Consider the following 18992-nt stretch of genomic DNA (forward strand, 5'->3'; position numbering starts at 1 on the left):
AGTGCGAGGCCTAAGGACCAGCTGCTCGGCCCCCACTTGCCGAGAGGGGAAACTGAGGTCTGGAGGAGTCCGAGGCCTCCTGTGGGGCCCTGTGGCTTCCGTGTGGTGCTGATTTTGGTGTTAACCTGACACCATACAGGTGTGATAGGTTCATTATCAACCCGCTGTGTGACCGTCCTGGCCCGGTGTTCACCTCTGGCTGGCTGGCTGGGTAGAAGCTCCAGGGCCTGGGACCCGGCTGGGGGGACAGTAACCACTGAAAGGCAAAGCAGGCAGCCCAAGGCTATGGCTGCGGGCAGACAGAGCCGTGTAATGCCTCTCTGGTTCCTCGCCCAGCCTCATCATTTTCAAGCTGTGTGATCTGGGTGTGGGACTTCACCTCTCTGTGCCTCAGCCTTGGCTGTAGAATGGGCTGGTAGTGGTGCCTCACACAGGAATGTGACACTGTAGGTGACAGATAGCCTGAGAACAGGGCGGGGCGGGATGGAGCTGAGGGCTTCCATGAGCAGGGCCGGGGGAGATGCTGTGAAACACACACAGTCAGATGTACAAAAGAGAGCAGCAGGTATGTGTGTCTGAATCCAGAGGAAAGGTGGGTGGGCAGCTTGTAGCCAGTGTGAAGGCTGGGAATGCCCACTCTTGGGTGCATCTCTTGAACTCTGTGGCCAGGCAGTGGGAGCCCTTGAAGGTTCATGAGCAGGAGAGTGAGCTGGGCCCTGCAGCAGCAGTCCCCTCTCCACTTCGGGTGGAGCGTCCCTCTGCTTCACACTGACTTTCTGGCGCCTACCAGGTACCCCAGGACCTCTGCCCAGCTGCCCCTGCCAGCGCCTCCCCAGCCCCACACCCTTCTCCTCCTGCAAGGCCTCCTGTGCATCTCGTGTACTCTGATTGTGTTTGTCACCTCAGCCTCACACCAGGGGTCTCCAGTGTAAAACTAGACGCTCGTGGATGGGGTGAGGGGGACTTCTGCAAAGACTGGTGGACAGGGGCCATAGGCCGAGGGCCTAGCATGGACAGAGGCTTGGAGAAGCGGTGAGCTTGAGTAGCTGCCTACTCTGGGGGCCTGTCCCATTGACTGGAATCCCGAGAGGGGAGTCCAGATTTGAAGTTGACAACGGGCTCCACCCTTCAGGGTTTGCCTTATCCTGGAAGTCATGGGGAGCCAATGAAGGTGGCTGAGTGAAGCTCCTTGGGGCAGGATGAGCTTGTCTGCTGCACTGACCCCCAGCGTCTTGAGTGGGCAAGATACATCCTAGGACCCCCTAGTCACTGCTCAAGTGAATGAAGAAGGGGTATCGGGGAGCAGAGGCAAGGGCTTGGCTGCAGACAGGGTGGTGGGTAGGAGTGGACGGGGGAGCGCTGGGGCCTGGGCTCCTGGCTGGGCCACCCAGCCAGCTGTGCTGTCAGACCCACGATGGGGGAGCCGCCGTGCGCATAGGGACCCCCGGGGGTGGCATCCTGCCAGGGACACTTTCTCTGCCCGAGTTCCCTGCAAGGCCCAGCAGGAAGAGCCTAGGGACCTGACCCTGGCCTGGTGCCATAGGGTACCTGGGGGGCCACCCCCAGCCCAGTCACCCGCCAGTCTGCCCTGACTCCCCCAGACACCAGAGCTCTCCCTCCAGCATCTGCTGCCTGCTTCCTCCCTCCCCCAGAGCCTGTTTGTTTTTCTTCCAGAACTATCGCCTCCCACGGAGGCAGTCATCCAAGGGAGGTGCTGTTCTGTCCCTCTGCCCTGCACAGCCCCGCCATGCCTCGCAGCCCTGGAGAGGATGCTGTGGGAAGCTGGACCCGGGCGGGCAGGCGGCATCCTCAGATGCCGGGATTTCGTCAGCCTTGGCTCCCAGTTCTGTCGGTGGAATCCCGGGCGCGCGTCCTGGAAGGGGGCTCTGGAAGGCCCTCTGCTTGTCTTGGCCCCTCTGCCTGCCCCCCTTCGCCCCTCCCCCCGCAGGGTTTGGGTGGAGATCCGGTGCGGGAGGGCTTGGCGGGAGGCGGGGGCGGGGCTCTGCCGGGTTCTCCAGGTGGCCCCCGACCCGGGCCTGTTTGGAGCAGTTGCTGCAGCCTGCTGGCGCCTGCTGCTCTCCCCCATGCTGGCTCCACCCCTTCTTCCCATTTGTTACTTTCTTTTAGTCAGTTCATCTCACCCCTGATGAAGACTTACTGTGTGCTGGCTGGCCAGACATACCGAAGTAGGGCCGTAGGAGGGAGCTGGGACTAGAGTGGGCTCCTGACAGACCACTGTTACTCTTGTGGAGAAGGGGGCGAGGTGTCTGATCTGCCTACATGAGGACAGATGAATATTGAGCGAGGTGTGAGCAGGGTGGGCATCAGTGCCCCCTGCCATTCTCCTGGGGATTTGGGTAGGGGTTTGGAGGGGGCGGGGAGAGGCAGGAGCTGGGAGAGCCATGAGGAGGCACGTGGATGCACGCACCCCTAGCTGAAAATTCCCACTGAGCCTCCCCTCTCCTGAAGCCTCTCAGCGGCTCCAGGCTCCTTCAGGGCCAGACGTCTTGCCCTTGAACTCGGTCTGCAGCTCTCCAGCGCACTGGGGCTGGGAGATCGGGTAGGGGTGTAGCTGGAAGGGCCCCTGCTGGGCCACTCTGTCCCCTGAACGCAGTTGGGGCATCACCAGGGTCTGTGATTTTTTTTTAAAGTTGTTTAGGTGCCTTAAAAAAATTGTTTTTTCTTAACTGAGTATAGTTGATGTACAACGTTGTGTTAATTTCTTTTGTATAGCAGAGTGACTCAGTTAATCATCTATATTCTTTTCCATGAGGGTTTACCACAGGATACTGAGTATAGTTCCTTGTGCTGTTCAGCAGGGCTTTGTCCTTACTCCATTCTATGTGTAATAGTTTGCATCTGCTAACTCCGAGCTCCCTCTCCATCCCTCCCCCTCGGCAACCACAAACTTGCTCTGTCTGTGAATCTGTTTCTGTTTCATCGATGGGTTCATTTGGGTCGTATTTTAGTTTCCACATTGTTGTAGCCACGTGTTCTGGGAAACAAACTCACTCAGAAGGACAATGCAGATAGTGGAGTGCAGTTTATTACACCGGAGGGCCCAAGGCAGAGTCTCTTAGCCAAGGACCCCGACCAGCATTTGTGAAAATCTTTTATACCCCATGTGTACGTGTCTGAACCCACCACTCCAAATCCTTTGAGACTTGCATAAACCAAGGAAAATACAATCCCAATAACCCCATCATTCACGTGCTATGTGCTAAGTTAAACAATTAGCCAATAATCAATAATTGCTTACACTCCGATAGATGCAGAAAAATTTATGGCCTGTCTGGAGGAAGGGGTGATTAGTGTATGTTTTCTCTTAGGCGATGAGTAACCTAGATATGATCTTCAAGGTTCCCCTGTCTGGAGGGGGTCTTATCCTTTTGTTGTTGTCTTCACAGGCACTAAACACAGAGTTCGGAGTCCATTGGAAGGGTGGCTGAGCATGATCAGCCTGAACGGGCCTAAGATGGAGTCCAGGCCCTATGAATTCCTTCTTCAACATGTAGGTCACATCATGTGGAATTTGTTTTTCTGACTTCCTACACTGAGGATGATCATCTCTAGTTGCAAGACTTCATTCTTTATCATGGCCGAGTAATACTCCATTGTGTGTATATACCACATGTTCCTTATCCCCCATCTGTTGATGGACATTGAGGTTGTTTCTGTGTGTTAGCTAGTAAGAATAGTGCTGCACACCTGGAGCCGTGTGAAAGGCTGAAGTGTGGATTAAAGGGTAAACTGAATCGCAGGCACACTGACTCAAGAGGCCCCGCCCACCATGGGCCACTAACCTGAGACGTGCACCTGGGGATGGTCACCCTGGTGGGCGCACCTCCCAGACCCCATCACACCGCCTGGCAGCAGGAGGGTGAGATGCAGACCAGGGGACCACTCTGTGTCCGGAACACTGCTCTGGTCCAGATGTCCAGCTCCACCACAGTGCTGAGCGACCTGGATGGTCGATGAACCTTCCCTGGCTGCTGTTTTTTCCTGAAAGATGGATGCCAAAGGCGAGCCTTTCATGAGGAAGTCTCCAGCTGGACATGTTCACCTCATGTGACACTTACACCAGTATTTGAATCATTATTTTATTTAAATAAGACCCCTTTTTCCTTAAGTAAATTTGTTTTAAAAGAATCACTTCAGTCACTCAGTCGTGTCCGACTCTTTGCGACCCCATGACTGCAGCCTGCCAGGCTGCCCTGTCCATCACTAACTCCCGGAGTTTGCTCAAACTCATGTCCATCGAGTTGGTGATGCCATCCAGCCATCTCATCCTCTGTCATCCCCTTCTCCTCCTGCCTTCAATCTTCGTTTCCCAGCATCAGGGTCTTTTCATCAAAATTGTGGTAAGCAGCTGTGGCCCTGGCTGGATGCTAATGTTATTGTTGTTTTTGGAGAAGGAGCTTGCTGACTGTGATAAAAACTCCTTTTGGGCCCCTTTTGTTTGGATTGTTGAGATAAAGTTATATTCCTTAGTGTTTTAAGCAAGTTACCTTAAATTTGTTATGTATCTAATTCTTAAAATAGTCCTTACCCCACACGCCCATTGCCAGTTAGTTGCGAGTTTTTTATATGCATATATGCCAGAATTGGTACAGATTAGGGGCCTTTAATAGAAAGAAGTTTCCTCCTCTGGCTGGAGGGAGAAGGAGGGACTGGGGCCCTGCCTTGGCGTCAGCCTTGTGCAGGCCGGCAGTTCCAGTGATGGACCCTAGGTGGCGCCAGAACCCCAAAGTGCAGTATCCCTCTCCAGGAGTTCCTCACCAGGGATCCTGAGTGTGTGTGCGTGCGCACACCCATGTGCGTGGTGTGTGTGTGGGGGGGGGGGGGTGGCACGTCTGTATATGTGAATGTGTGTATGTGAGTTTTGTCTCTTGATGTGCTCTCAGTAGTGGGTCAGGGTGTGTGTATATGTGGGCATGTGTGCCTTTGTGTATCTGTGTGTGTGTGTGTGTGTGGTTGTGAGTTTGAGGGAACCTGGACCACCCTCTCCACCGGCGATCCACACCCTTGCTGGGAGCATGGTGGATGTGGGGTGCATGGACCCCCCTGCCCGAGGCCCCAGCTGCAGGGCCCCTGTCCGCCCCTGCCTGGCCCATCCTCAGGAGATGTGATTAGCAGATGTACAGGGCCAGGCCATGATTTATGTTCCCGGTCGCCTAATTATTCCCAGCCCTGAAGGAGGAGAAATAAAATGCTTTGCAGGGCTGGGAACCCGAAATCCCAGCGGGGGTTACCCCACCCCCACCCCTAAAGGCCCCAGACCTCTCGCAGCCTGGAGAGGAGGCTGTGGGGGGGCAGCCAAGGGTACTGTGCCTGGAAGTGATGAAAGGGGGGCTCTGTAGAGAGCAGACCTGGGTGGGGGACGTCTGTCATCTCTTCTGAGTGCTGAAGTGGGGATTCAGGCCCACAGTGGTGCGTCCCCTGCCCTTGGCCCCAGCAGCCTAGTAGAAGGGCCAGACTGTGTGCCCCGAGGCATCATCCCGGTGCTCTTAGAAGGAGGTTCCAGCCCTTGCCTTAGGGCCCAAGAGGTGCCTCCAGATCTGAGCCCCACTTCCTGTCTGACTTCATCTTGTAGCCACCCCCACATCCCCTGCACCGTGGCCTCCTCCCACTTCTCAGATGTGTAAGTTCGTTCTCCCGTGGCTTTGGTGTCCCCTCAGGGCTGCTGCCCCTTCACGCTGTCAGTGCAGCCTTCCTTGGCCACTGTCCTTTGGCATACATCTCTGAGCACAGGGACCCTTGGCATCACGTGGGCAGGGTCCACATCCCCTTGTCACGCTGTCCCCAGTGCCTGGACCTGCACTTGTGGATGGGGAGTGCTCAGTAAATATTTGTGGTTTGGTGGAGGACAGACAGATGGTAAGCCTGCAGCCTTGCCGAGAGGCCCAGGCTCAGGGCAGAGGATCTCAGGACTCAGAAGCTATGGGGCCCCGTGGGTGGCGGGGAGGAGTGGCCTTGGAGACTGCTCAGGGTCTGGAGAGGCCTCATCCTCGGAGGGGTGCTGGTCGCAGCTGGACACACAGGTCCTCTCTCCCTCCTCTGGGAGCCTGGCTCAAGCCCTTGGCCCCAGGGGGCTGTGTTTTGTCCCTAAGCCTCCAGCAGAGAATTTGCCGCTCCCAGAGGAGGTGCACCAGGACTGCGGAGCTCAGCTCTGACCTCCTGGGGTCCCTGGCCTTGAGCACCAGGGGCTCCCTGGTGGCTTTGGGCAGGCCGGTCACTCAGCCTCTGTGTGTCCCTTCACACCCCTGCGTAGGTTGGTACGTGGGCTGTCCCTGTCCCGGGGACCTGAAGAGGGGAGGTAGGGAGGGGCTGGTCTGTGATGGCTGCAGGAGATGGCTGATTCCTGCCTTTCTTTTCCGAGCAGTGTCAGAAACCCATAGTGTGATGAGCAGCCAGGCTGGACATGCACTCGAACTCGAGGGCCTTTCTGTAGAAGGGTCTGGAGTCCGTGCCGTGGTGGTGACTCTCATCTTTTGGCCATAGGAATCCCTGGGGGATAAATCAGCCAGTGGCATGTGGTTAGGGCCTGCTGCGGGCAGCCCTGGCCTTAGAAGGGCTTTCTTGGGGCCTTGCAGCCCTGCCCGTCTACCTGTGGGGCCAAGGACAGGCAGGCCTCTGGCTGTAGGGGTTGCAGGGGAACCTGGTGGGGAGGTGGGCCTGGGGCCTCAGGAGCATCACACCCTCGCAGAGCTCACAGCCCCCTCTCCCTTGGCTCTCTGCTGTGTGTCTTTGTGCCTGACTCTGTCTACCCATCTCTCCCTGCTTCTTGACTCTCTGTGACTGTCTTTGTCATCCTTGCCACCTTTGTCTCTTTCTCTCCTTTGGTCTCTTCCCCCTTTTCTGTCTCTCCTCTCCCTCACCTCTCTTTTCCTCTCCCTCCTCTTCCCCGCAGCCTCCTCTCCCCCTGCCTGCGCGCTCTCTGAGCAGCTGTTACCTAATAGGCTGTTAATGATGATACAGTAAGTGGAAGGCAGAGTCCTGCGGGAGCCGCCATGATCTGTGTAATTGGTCTCGACGGAGACAGAAGTATCTAATATTTACACACCAGCATTAGTCCTTTGGGAGCCTTATCTTGGCTGGAGCCAAGCTGGGAGAGGTGGTTCTGGCTGGTGCTATCTCCCCCATCTGCACCTGCTCAGAAGGTCTTTGGTCGGTAGGACCTGCTCTCTTTGGGTGGGGATGCCAGGGCCTGGGACATGTGGGCTCAGTTGGGGAGGTGATCTGACTGGAGCAGCGGGGGTGGGTGCTGAGCATTCAGCACCCCCTCCAGTTGGTTCTCCAGGGGACATCACAAGGCAGGAGTCCCCTAAAAGTGAGGCCAAGGTGGGAGAGCTTAGAGCTGGGGTGGGGAGGCGGAGTGGGAGGGACAGACAGGTGGGGGCAGAGACAGACAGGCTGCAGCTTCCAAGCGATGTATGTGAAACTCTGGATCCAGCTGTGCCTGAAGTCCTTCTGCCCGGGACTGCTCACCTTACCAAGTCAAGTCCATCTTGCTCGATTTGCTTTTGAGGCACAGCTGAGAAATCCTGCCTTACCCAGGCATGAAAGGTTTTTTAAGCAGCCATGGTGTTTGTTCAGATTTTATTGTACCCAGTAGCCCAGTATACCCAGTCAGGAGGAACAAAGCTGGGCCAGAGCCCACCCCCCGCCTGACTCTTTCTGTCCGTCCCAGGGCACAGTGGGGGACGCTGGTGGCAGACCCCTCCCCTGGCTTCCCAGCAGGAGGAGTGGGGCCCAGGAAGGGGCAGTTCTGAGGAGCGCCTCATGGAGATAGCAACCCCTGGGATGACAGTGTCAGCCCAGCAAGCTCACGGCACAGCTGGGAGGTGAGCCAGGACCCCCAGCTCTGGAGCCGGGGAACATCTCTGGCTAAGGTCGCCGCTGGCCTGGGGCGTGGGGGCCTCACACATTGGAAGTCACTCAGTGGAAACGACAGCTCCTTGGAGCAGAGCTCTGGGCTCTGTGCCACCACACGGGACAGGCGGGCATCCAGGCCAGGCCTCAGGGCCAGGGGTCTGGCTGGGGCTCCCGCTCCCCAGCTGTCTGCCCAGCAGGATGCTGCAGGCCTTCCACAGGGCTGTTCTGGGGCTGTGGCCTCTATAGTAAACCCCTTCTTGTAAGTCGTGTTTCCCTGAGTTGTATGAGCCTTTCCAGCAAATCATCAAACCCGAGGAGGGGGTTGTGGTAGTTCCCCCAGTTTAGAGCTGCTCAGCTGAAGGCGAAGGCGCCCCAGGCTGGCAGTGGGCATGGATGCCGGTGACAGAGGGGGTGGGCCTCATGGCCTCAGCTGTTGCTCACCGACGCCTCCTGCTTAACTCTGCTGGTTAGCATTAAGACTTGAGTTAAATTGTAGGAGCCCTAGTTCTGTGGGTAGAAATGGATGGTCATCGTGGGGAGGCATGTTATTCTGGGATCCTGAGGGCCTGGCTCTGAGTGGAGCTCAAGAAGTGAGTGCCAGGCTCGCCCTGCAATGAGGCGGGAGGCAGGGGCCCAACGCCCAGACGCCCCCGGAGGACAGCCAGTGTTTCCGCTATCATCACAGCAGCTGCGATGTCCTGGGTCCAAGAGCCATGTGACAGGGCCACCCAGTGCCTCGTTCTCGCATCTTGGCAGCAGGCAGGACACTGGGTCCTCTTCTTTGGCTCTTGCGGGTTGCCTGAAGAACAGCACCCGAGAGCCCCATGCTGTGTGCTCTGTGTTTATCGTGTTGGCCGTGACCTTGGGCAGCTCCTCGCCAACCCTCTCTAGTTCCGTCCACTACCCTGCTCCAGGCCGAGCCCTTGGCTATCCCCGGAGAGATCCTCTCTCCCTCCCCACGGCAGAGAGAGAAGACGGTGGCCTTCTTTCTGAAGGTACTTGGATCCCTTGCCACAGGTCCCTGTTCAAGGTGGCCAGTGGTCACGCATACACTACTTGGTCTCTGGCAAAAACCCCTGCCAGCTCCAGGCATGTGCCCCCAAGGCTAGGCCCTTGAGCACCCACTGACAGTTTACAAACTGAGCTCCCTCCAGGGCGAGCTGGGCTTTCAGAGACAGGGCGGCCGCCTCCTGGGACCCCCGACGAGGCCTCCCCTCCCTGAACCACCACAGCCCTGCCTGAAAAGCCCTTTGTCACAGAAGCCCTTGCAAGTGCCTGTTATATCTCTGACCACAGAATAATATGGGGCTCATTCCTTTTAATTTTTATAATTTTGAGAACACCCCACCTTATGAAAAGTAGCATTTGGTAAGTGTTAATACTGGTTTTTAAAGTAAGAGTTTTGTAATGGTTCACCCATTTAAGTGTAGAGTTTAATGAATTTTAGAGTAGTCACAGATGTGTGCAGCAATCACCAGCGTCGAATTCTGGAATATTGCATCAGTTCAGTTCATTTCAGTCGCTCAGTTGTGTCCGACTCTCCGTGACCCCATGAACCGCAGCACGCCAGGCCTCCCTGTCCATCACCAACTCCCGGAGTTCACCCAAACTCATGTGCATCGAGTCGGTGATGCCATCCAGCAATCTCATCTTCTGTCATCCCCTTCTCCTCCTGCCCCCAATCCCTCCCAGCATCAGGGTCTTTTCCAATGAGTCAACTCTTCGCATGAGGTGGCCAAAGTATTGGAGTTTCAGCCTCAGCATCAGTACTTCCAATGAACACCCAGGACTGATCTCCTGTAGGATGGACTGGTTGGATCTCCTTGCAGTCCAAGAGACTCTCAAGAGTCTTCTCCAACACCACAGTTCAAAAGCATCAATTCTTTGGCGCTCAGCTTTCTTCACAGTCCAACTGTCATGACCACTGAAAACCAACTCTCATGACCACATGACCGCTGGAAAAACCATAGCTTTGACTAGACGGACCTTTGTTGGCAAAGTAATATCTCTGCTTTTTAATATGCTGTCTAGGTTGGTCGTAACTTTCCTTCCAAGGAGTAAGTGTCTTTTAATTTCATGGCTGCAATCACCATCTGCAGTGATTTTGGAGCCCCAAAAAATAAAGTCTGACACTGTTTCCACTGTTTCCCCATCTATTTGCCATGAAGTGATGAGACCAGATGCCATGATCTTCGTTTTCTGAATGTTGAGCTTTAAGCCAACTTTTTCACTCTCCTCTTTCACTTTCATCAAGAGGCTTTTTAGTTCCTCTTCACTTTCTGCCATAAGGGTGGTGTCATCTGCATATCTGAGGTTATTGATATTTCTCCCAGCAATCTTGATTCCAGCTTGTGCTTCTTCCAGCCCAGCGTTTCTCATGATGTACTCTGCATATAAGTTAAATAAGCAGGGTGACAATATACAGCCTTGATGTACTCCTTTTCCTATTTGGAACCAGTCTGTTGTTCCAGGTCCAGTTCTAACTGTTGCTTCCTGGCCTGCATACAGGTTTCTCAAGAGGCAGGTCAGGTGGTCTGGTATTCCCATCTCTTTCAGAATTCTCCTTATTGCCATATTCAGACTTAAATTGAAGAAAGTAGGGAAAACCACTAGACCATTCAAGTATGACCTAAATCAAATCCCTTATGATTATACAGTGGAAGTGAGAAATAGATTTAAGGGACTAGATCTGATAGACAGAGTGCCTGATGAACTATGGACTGAGGTTTGTGACATTGTACAGGAGACAGGGATCAAGACCATCCCCATGGAAAAGAAATGCAAAAAAGCAAAATGGCTGTCTGAGGAGGCCTTACAAATAGCTGTGAAAAGAAGAGAAGCGAAAAGCAAAGGAGAAAAGGAAAAATATTCCCATTTGAATGCAGAGTTCCAAAGAATAGCAGGGAGAGATACGAAAGCCTTCCTCAGCAATCAATGCAAAGAAATAGAGGAAAACAACAGAATGGGAAAGACTAGAGATCTCTTCAAGAAAATTAGAGATACCAAGGGAACATTTCATACAAAGATGGGCTCAATAAAGGACAGAAATGGTATGGACCTAACAGAAGCAGAAGATATTAAGAAGAGGTGGCAAGAATACACAGAACTGTACAAAAAAGATCTTCATGACCCAGATAATCACGATGGTGTGATCACTGACCTAGAGCCAGACATCCTGGAATGTGAAGTCAAGTGGGCCTTAGAAAACATCACTACGAACAAAGCCAGTGGAGGTGATGGAATTCCAGTTGAGCTATTTCAAATCCTGAAAGATGATGCTGTGAAAGTGCTGCACTCAATATGCCAACAAATTTGGAAAACTCAGTAGTGGCCACAGGACTGGAAAAGATCAGTTTTCATTCCAATCCCAAAGAAAGGCAATGCTAAAGAATGCTCAAACTACCGCACAATTGCACTCATCTCACATGCTAGTAAAGTAATGCTCAAAATTCTCCAAGCCGGGCTTCAGTAATACGTGAACCGTGAACTTCCTGATGTTCAAGCTGGTTTTAGAAAAGGTAGAGGAACCAGACATCAAATTGCCAACATCTGCTGGATCATCGAAAAAGCAAGAGAGTTCCAGAAAAACATCTATTTCTGCTTTATTGACTATGCCAAAACCTTTGACTGTGTGGATCACAATAAACTGTGGAAAATTCTGAAAGAGATGGGAATACCAGACCACCTGACCTGCCTCAGGCCTCAAAAAAATCCCTTAACGCTTAGCAGTCACTGTCCATTCTTCCCTGCCCTTGCCTTAGCAACCACAAATCTATTTTACTTTCAGTCTCTGTGGATTTACCTCTTCTGGAGATTTCCTGTAAATGGGATCATTTGGTAGGTGTCCTTGTGAGTCTGACTCCTTTCACTTGGATGAATGTCCTCAAGGTTCACCCACGTGGTAGCATGTCCGTGCGCCACTCCTTTGTGTGGCTGAGTAACACTCCACGGGACGGCCACGCCACATTGGGTCCATCCTTTCACCACTGATAGGTGTCTGGGCTGCTGTGAATGCCTGTGGACAGGTTGTGTGTGGACGTGTTTGTCTTGGGTTCACACTCCCGGGAGTGGAGTTGCTGGGTGACTGCAGGCTCGGGCCCCCTTGCACAGTACCACCTCCCCCAGCTCTTCAGGGTCCTACCCCGGGGTTACCCAGTCTGGTCCTCTCACAGACGTCCTGAGGGCAGCATCACCTGTTCCTCCCAGGAAGGACTTAGGTCTTGTGTGCCACTGTGTGCTAGTCCTGAGCCCAGCAGGCCCAAAGTAGGTGTTCAGCTAACTCAGGACGGGAGACTGAACCATGAGACCTGGAGCTTCTGCCAGCTTGGTCACCCCTCTGCCCAGGGGGCAGCAACTTCCCTTTGGTGCCTTGCTCAGGACGTGTCAGCGGTCAGGAGAGCAGACACTTCTGAACTCCCTGTTTCACTGGGCTCAGCAGAGGTGACAGGGCCCAAGGTCATTGAGCCCTGCTCAGCCTCACTTGGAAGCCAGACAAGGCCAGAGTCAAGGGTAGCCCTGGAGGAGGCCTGTGGCTTGCCTGCCTGCCCATGAGATGCCTACTGGGCATTCCTGGGCCATCTGACCTTGCCTACTGTGGCCAGACCCCCAGCTTCCCAGGTTGCAGACAAGGCTCTTTCTAAACCCAGAAGGCTTTTCTTGTTTCCTCAGTAATTTTGTGTGCAGAGGCCCCCGTAATGCAGCAGCTGCCCAGTGGCCTGGCACCCGGCTCTCTCCTCACCCCTGCCCGCCTCCCCGTCAGAGGCAGCTCATTCGTGGCTGCATGACTGGATTAGGGGCTTCCTCTCACCCCACTGGTCCTCTGGGTGACCAGGCCCCACCAGGTACTCAGACTCCGAGATGCTCAGAGCTCCCCATTTGCATCTCCCTGGCAGGGGTACCGCCTGGTCTGTGATTGGCACAGTCACCTGCCTAGTGCAGAGAGGGCTCCATGGTGGTTTGCCAGATGGGAACCTAGCAGTCAGGTTGAGCTTCCTGCCCTTTCCTTCCTCCATCAGAGCCAGCGTTTATCCAGCGTTTGTTCTGTACCAAGATGATGCTACTGTGTGCATCGAAGTGAATGGAAATAACAGCAATGCTGACTCCCGTGAACTGCGCCCTCCCGCGAGGCCACGCCCTCCCGGTCACACACGTACATCCCTCTACCCTCCGCCCCATGGGGTCCCGCCCTCCCACTCTGAGGTTGGGGTCGTCTCCCCATTTACAGCAGGGACCCAGAAGATTAGAGAAGCTGGTGTGGTAGCTGGGTAAGCAGCAAGCCTGCACAGATGGGCCCCCCCTCCAGGACAGTAAGCAGTGCTCATGGGGGTGATAGCTGTGCTGCCAGACAGGTGGCTGGGGGGCATCGGGCCAGGAAGTGCCCAGGCGGTGGAGGCACAAAGACGGATCGGATCCAAGCCCCACACTGTGGGACTGAGTCCAGGCAGACGTTTCACCATTCTCAGCCTTGGTTTCCTGGTGCCTAAGAGTGGGCCTGAGTCACCCTCTGGGTGTTCAGTGAGGATCAGTAAACCCATGTGTGTGCCAGTCATTTTTCTTACCTGGGAGGCAGAGGTCATTGATTGGATAGTATCCCCCCAAATGCCTGTCCACCCAGAGCCTCAGAATGTGACCTTGTTAGGAAGGAGGGTCCTCACAGGTAGAGTTTGTTAAAGTGGCGTCACACTGGATTAGGGCCCTAAGTCCAATGACTGGTGTCCTTATGAGAAGAGGGGAATCTGGACACAGTGGCATGTGGGGACAGAGACACAGAGGACAGCCACATGAGGACCGGGGCCAAGATGGAAGGTACGCTGCCACAGGCCGAGCTGAGGACCACTGGCCGTCTCAGAAGCAGAAGGAGGCAGGAGGGCCCCACCCCTTGACCCCGGACTGCTGACCTCTAGAGCTGTGGGAGGACACATTTCTGTGCTATTCGGTCCATGAACTTGTCTAATCCATTGTCATAGGTAGGAACTGTTCCTGGCTCCATCTCAGAGATGAAGAGACTGAGGCACCCAGATGGGGTCCCTCACCTGAGCTGCACAAGCCGATAGATGACAGAGGCTGGACCTGGGAGCCCCGGGATTGTGATTCCCGAGCCCCCCAAGGCCACCCCTGTATATGGGGCTCAGGGACCCTGCCTGGCCTTCAGGAGGCGCTCTGAGTGCTGCTGACACTGCCCCATGGAGCCGCCTCGGCCAGGCTCCTGCAGGGGACTTGGTGCCTGCGGACGCTGGGCCTGTCCTCACATGCCCAGCAATGCCTCCTGAACTGTGCCGGGCTCTGGAACTTTCTGCCTCTTACTTTGGACTGTGCTCCCCTGTACTTACTATGGAAATCACCTCTTGACACTGTGGTTTAAGGAGACCACTCCCCAACCTCTCGATTTCCCCCAGCTCCTCAGGCAGACCCCAAGCCCACCTACAGGACAGTAGATCTCCGGGAACACACTTTGAGAAGCACTGATCAGGTTCAGGCTTCTAGCGCAGAGTGCCCTGGAGACTCTGCTTCTCGGATTGTCAGAACAGGAGTTCAGCGAGGCCAAGGTCTCCGAGGGGACCCTAATGTCCCCATGGGTAGGAGGTCATGGGGGACTCATAGGACCAGAGCTTGAGCAAGCTAAGCCTCTGGCAACCAGAGAATTCTATGGGGCTGTGTCCGGCCCAGCCCCCCTCAAGTTGCAGATACACAGCCAGAGGCTGTGGGGCCCAGGACGGGTCTGCCCTTGCAAGCGCTGTGGCCCCGAGCAAGGCACTCAGCCTCTCTGAGCCTCAGTTGAATAGCCTGTGATATGGGATCACAGGCCCACCTCGCTCACAGCAGGGCTGGCCCTCCTCGGAGCGGCTCCCTGTGCAGCTTGCTCCACATAGCAGTTGGGGCGAGCTCCAGCTCTGAGGCACCCCGCCCCCGCCAGCAGGCTGCTCGCAGACCCGTGAGGATGCTGTGACAGGGACAGCATATGGCGGGCATATGCCACGTGGGAATGCGGCTGCCCACGGGAGGAGGTGCGGGAGTCCTGGGGAGACAGAGCTGAGCAGGCACTGGTGCCAGCGATTCGTGGCACCTGCTCGTGCCCTGGTCTTCCCTGGAGGGTGAGCCTCCATGCCCTGGAAACTTGGGGTACCATGGGGGACCTCCTGGGGTGATGGGCAATGTGCCTTCAGCCCACTAGATGTCGCTGTCCTCTGCAAGATCCAGTGGACCCACAGCCTAACCGGACCTGGAAATAGGGTGGGGTCCCTCTCAGGGAGACGGCCCTTGCAATTTCCCCTTGGCACTCCGAGAGGTCAAGTCACTGGCCTGCGGTCACAGAGCCAGGAAGTGGCAGAACCAGTATGGAGTCCTTTCACAGTGTGGTGTCAGAGGTGAGGAGAGCAAAGGGGAAGGTCCTGGGTGCCCACTAAGCCCTCCCTGGCCCTCAGAGTCGAACTTTTCTGCCTGTGGAGGCTTCCCTGGGTTCCTCCTGTGTCCCCTTTGGCCCGTGTGCCCTGAAGGCCTTGTCCTCTGGGCTGCCTAGGCTGGGACATGTGGTGAACCTTCAGGCATCTAGTACATGCTCTGCTCTTGTGCAGTGGCCCCTTGGTGTGGCTGTACTGAGGGGAGGGGTCCACTGAGCCCCCAGGAGCTCTGGCAAAGGGGTCACAGCTTAAGACAGATGGCTCTGAGCTCTCAACTTCTAGGGGCCTCTGCCACCAGCTGGGAAGCTGTCACGGTCCCCACCTACAGGGGCTCCTCCCCTTGCTTGCTCTGAGTCAGGTCACACCCCAGGAGACAGGGATGATGGTGTTTCTGGGGAAGCAGCAAACCTTTGCAGGGGAGGGATCCTGTGGTCAGAAAACCCCCCAGTGGGAGGGACGCAGGCAGGGGTCCCACTCACGGGTAGGGGTGGGTTCAGAGTTCCGAGCCACACGATGGTGTGTGCTGTGCCCGTGACAGTGGAGTGCAGGGAGGTGAGGGGGCACCCAGCCCACTGTGCCCCTTACAGCCCCCCCTGGAGAAGGGGAGGCTGGGGCACAGCCCCTCAAGACGGCGGAGGATGGTCTCGGCGAGGACCTGGCGCCCACTGCGATCCCGCGAGAGCAGATGGCCAGGGAGAGGGGCGGAGGCGGCAGCAGTTGGTGCCGCCAGCTTCCGGCTCCCCCGCAGCGGCGGGTGTGAGAGGCGGCGATGGGAGCGAGTGGCAGAAGCCCAGCCGGCTGTCGCCACCTCCCCCGGCCCCCCAGCCTTCCTCAGCCCTTCAAGAGGCTTCTCCCCAAATACCCTGCCTGGAGTCTGCTGGGGAGGCCTGAGAGCCCAGGTGTCAGAGCCTGATCTGAAGAGGTGGAAGTCCCAGCTTCCAGCCAGCCCAGCTCAGTCTCTTCCTGGCTCTGTGACCCAGGGCCATGAAGACACCCATCCCAGCCTTGGTTTCCCAATCTGTACAATGGGGTGATGTCAGTTTCTACTTTTGAATCCTGACTCGACTGCATGGAGCTGTGTGACCTTGGGAAGGTTCCCTAACCTCTCTGTGCCTTGGCTTTCCCATCTGTAAAATGGGGAAAGCTATAATACCTGACTTGTAGTATTGTGGACTGAAAGGGTTCACTCTGGGAAAAGCATGAAGGGGCCAAGGGACACCAGGAGCCACGAGCTCTGCCCTCAGCAGGGAGATTCAGATGGCACCGAGCAGAGGCCTTAGGTCTAGAGAAGCACAGCCAGACTTGCAAGAGCGGCCGTCGCCTGCATGCTGGCGTGCCCAAGTGCCTCCCACACGGAGCTCGCTTAACCTCACAGCGTCCTTGGGTTTGGCACCATTACTGATTCAGTTTACAGACAGACCCAGGCCCAGAGCAATGAGGGCGCTGGCTTAGAGTCACTGCTGTGTTTCCCTCTGCAAGCCCTCCTCTGCTCCGCCTGCCTCTCAGCACCTGCAGATGCCGCACTTGTGGCCAGGGTCCCAGGTCCTGACCTCTCCCCGCTCCCGCCCGCCACTCAGCCAGCCGTCCGCGGTCTGTTCCAGCGCCCGGGGTGGCTCTGGTCCTGCCATGCCGTCAGCCTTGGGATCTGTGCTCTCCCCTGCCTACACCCTAACCTCCGCTGCACTAACCCTAAACAGACGTTTATTCCAGAGGGAGCGTGTCCTGCATGGGGCGGGCGGCCACTCAGCAACACACAGTTAGAAATCCCAATGCTAGTCTCACTGACCGACTTCCAAGTGCTCAAAAAACATACATGGCTGCCTGGCGGCTGCCGCCTTAAACAACACAGATCTAGAACATTCCGCTGATGCCTCCTGGGGAGGCTTGGGGAGGCGGTAGAGACGCAGGGCGGGCTGCATTGGCGGTCCTCGTCTGAGAGGCAGGTGGGACATGTTGGAACCGCTCTCTGCATCTTATGCCATGTTTCCCCAGGAACTCAGTCTGTTCTGTTTCACCAAACCTCGAGCACATGGGCTGGGCAAGGATCGTTCTTATATATATTTGTAAATTGATTTGTAGAAGTCTTAAAAGACATGGAAAATGGAACCATGTCTAGGTAAGCATTTTACAGATTGCCTTTGCTGAAAAGAAGAGGAAAGTAACGTCTAGTCTCTGAACGTCTTGGATGTTGATCATCCTTCCTCCTGGCCTCAGTTTATGCATCTGCTCGAGGGGTGATCTCCTGGGCCCTGGCTCGGAGGTCCTGGGATGCTGGCGTGGGGAATGGTGGGGCGCACAAGGCCTGGACTCAGAGCCCCGCTTTGCCCAGCGAGCTTAGCCTGCCTTTGGGGCCTGGGTTCCTTCATTCCTAGAATGGGCAGAAGAGCCCTGGCTGAAGTGGGGAATCTCGACGGGCGTTGGGGGTGCATGTTCAGCACCTGAGAGAGGCCTGGCGAGAGCAGGGGAAGGGGCAGAATAGTCAGAGCTGGGCACAGAGGCCCCTCACTTGGCACCCAGTGCCACCCAGACCTGGCCCAGCAAGGCCATTTTCCTGCAGGCCCATCACACAGCCGGAAAGAGCCCGGCCCCCTGTCCTGTGATGGAGGGAGGGAAAGGGGCCTGGAGCTCCCTGGGAACGGGCGTCTTCCTGGCCTCCTGTCCCCGGAGCAGGGCTCTGAGTTCTTCCAGGGTGCAGGTGAGAGCAGGAAGGGTTCAGCAGGGGTGAGTGCCGCTGCCCTCGTCCTCAGGGCGGGGGACGGAGGGGCAGACGGGCGGGGTTGATCTCAGTGGGTCTTTTGTCCCTCCCCACCCTCAGCAGCCTCCCCTCCGCCCCTCAGCCTGAGCGGTTGTGAACATGCCTGCCTGTTCTTCCTTCCATTCAGCCCATTGCACTGGGTCCCTACTATACGCTGCAGAAACGAGGACCACAGCAGTGGAGCGCCACCTCCTGGGCCACACAGCCGCATGGCCCTTCCCCGCTGAGTCAGAGGTGTGAGGAGGCGGGGGTGCCCATTGCCTCAGAAGGAATCAGAGAATTCCAGCAAGAACCCCTACCCTGTGTGTGACCAGAGAGGACGTGGGCTTCCCTCAGCATCAGTCCTGGCCTGTGACAGCGCGGGGGGTCCCCACGCCCTCCTCAGAGAGGCCACGGCCTTGTCACGTTGGTCCCCCGCTCCACACAGCCCCTGCGCCCCAGCCTGACCTTGCCCTAGTGGGAGGCCAGACCCGCTGCTCTGCCAGACTCCACTCCTGCCAGCTGGCCCGCCCTGCACGGTTGCCATGGAAATCCTGCCGCATGTCAGCAGGGCCTGCTGCTCCCGCTTCGTCTCTCTCTGGGGCCAGAGCCACTTAAGGGAGGCCCTGGGGGCTGCCAGGCAGAAGGGAGATTCCCAGAGGCCCCTCCGGGTCCTGGGCCTAGGCCAGGCCTTGACCCCTGCCAGCGGAGGGCAAAGGATGACGAGGGCGTCCCTGGGTGGCCAGGGAGACGGTGGGAACCTGGCGGGGGGCAGGGGTGTACTGTAAGGACAGAAATAAAACAGCCCCAGGAGGGGGCAGGTGCCCCGGGTCTCCAAGGGCCCGGCTGACGCCTCCCAGCCCGTCACCTACACTGGGAGGCTCGCCCCAGCCCCACTGAGGGACCCCGCCCCCATGTGCCGCCCCCACTGTGTGCTCCGGCCCGCTCCACTGGGTGCCAGGCCCCAGGAGATACCTCCCCGTGTG

General features: G+C 56.5%; 1 protein-coding gene across 6 annotated transcripts in view; it reads left to right on the forward strand.

Moving 5' to 3' along the window:
- Positions 1–18992, forward strand: part of GSE1 (Gse1 coiled-coil protein) — a 395102-nt gene that overhangs the window by 52557 nt on the left and 323553 nt on the right. The window lies entirely within an intron of this gene.

Source organism: Bos indicus, chromosome 18, assembly GCF_029378745.1.
Source record: "Bos indicus isolate NIAB-ARS_2022 breed Sahiwal x Tharparkar chromosome 18, NIAB-ARS_B.indTharparkar_mat_pri_1.0, whole genome shotgun sequence".
Lineage (NCBI taxonomy): Eukaryota > Metazoa > Chordata > Mammalia > Artiodactyla > Bovidae > Bos > Bos indicus.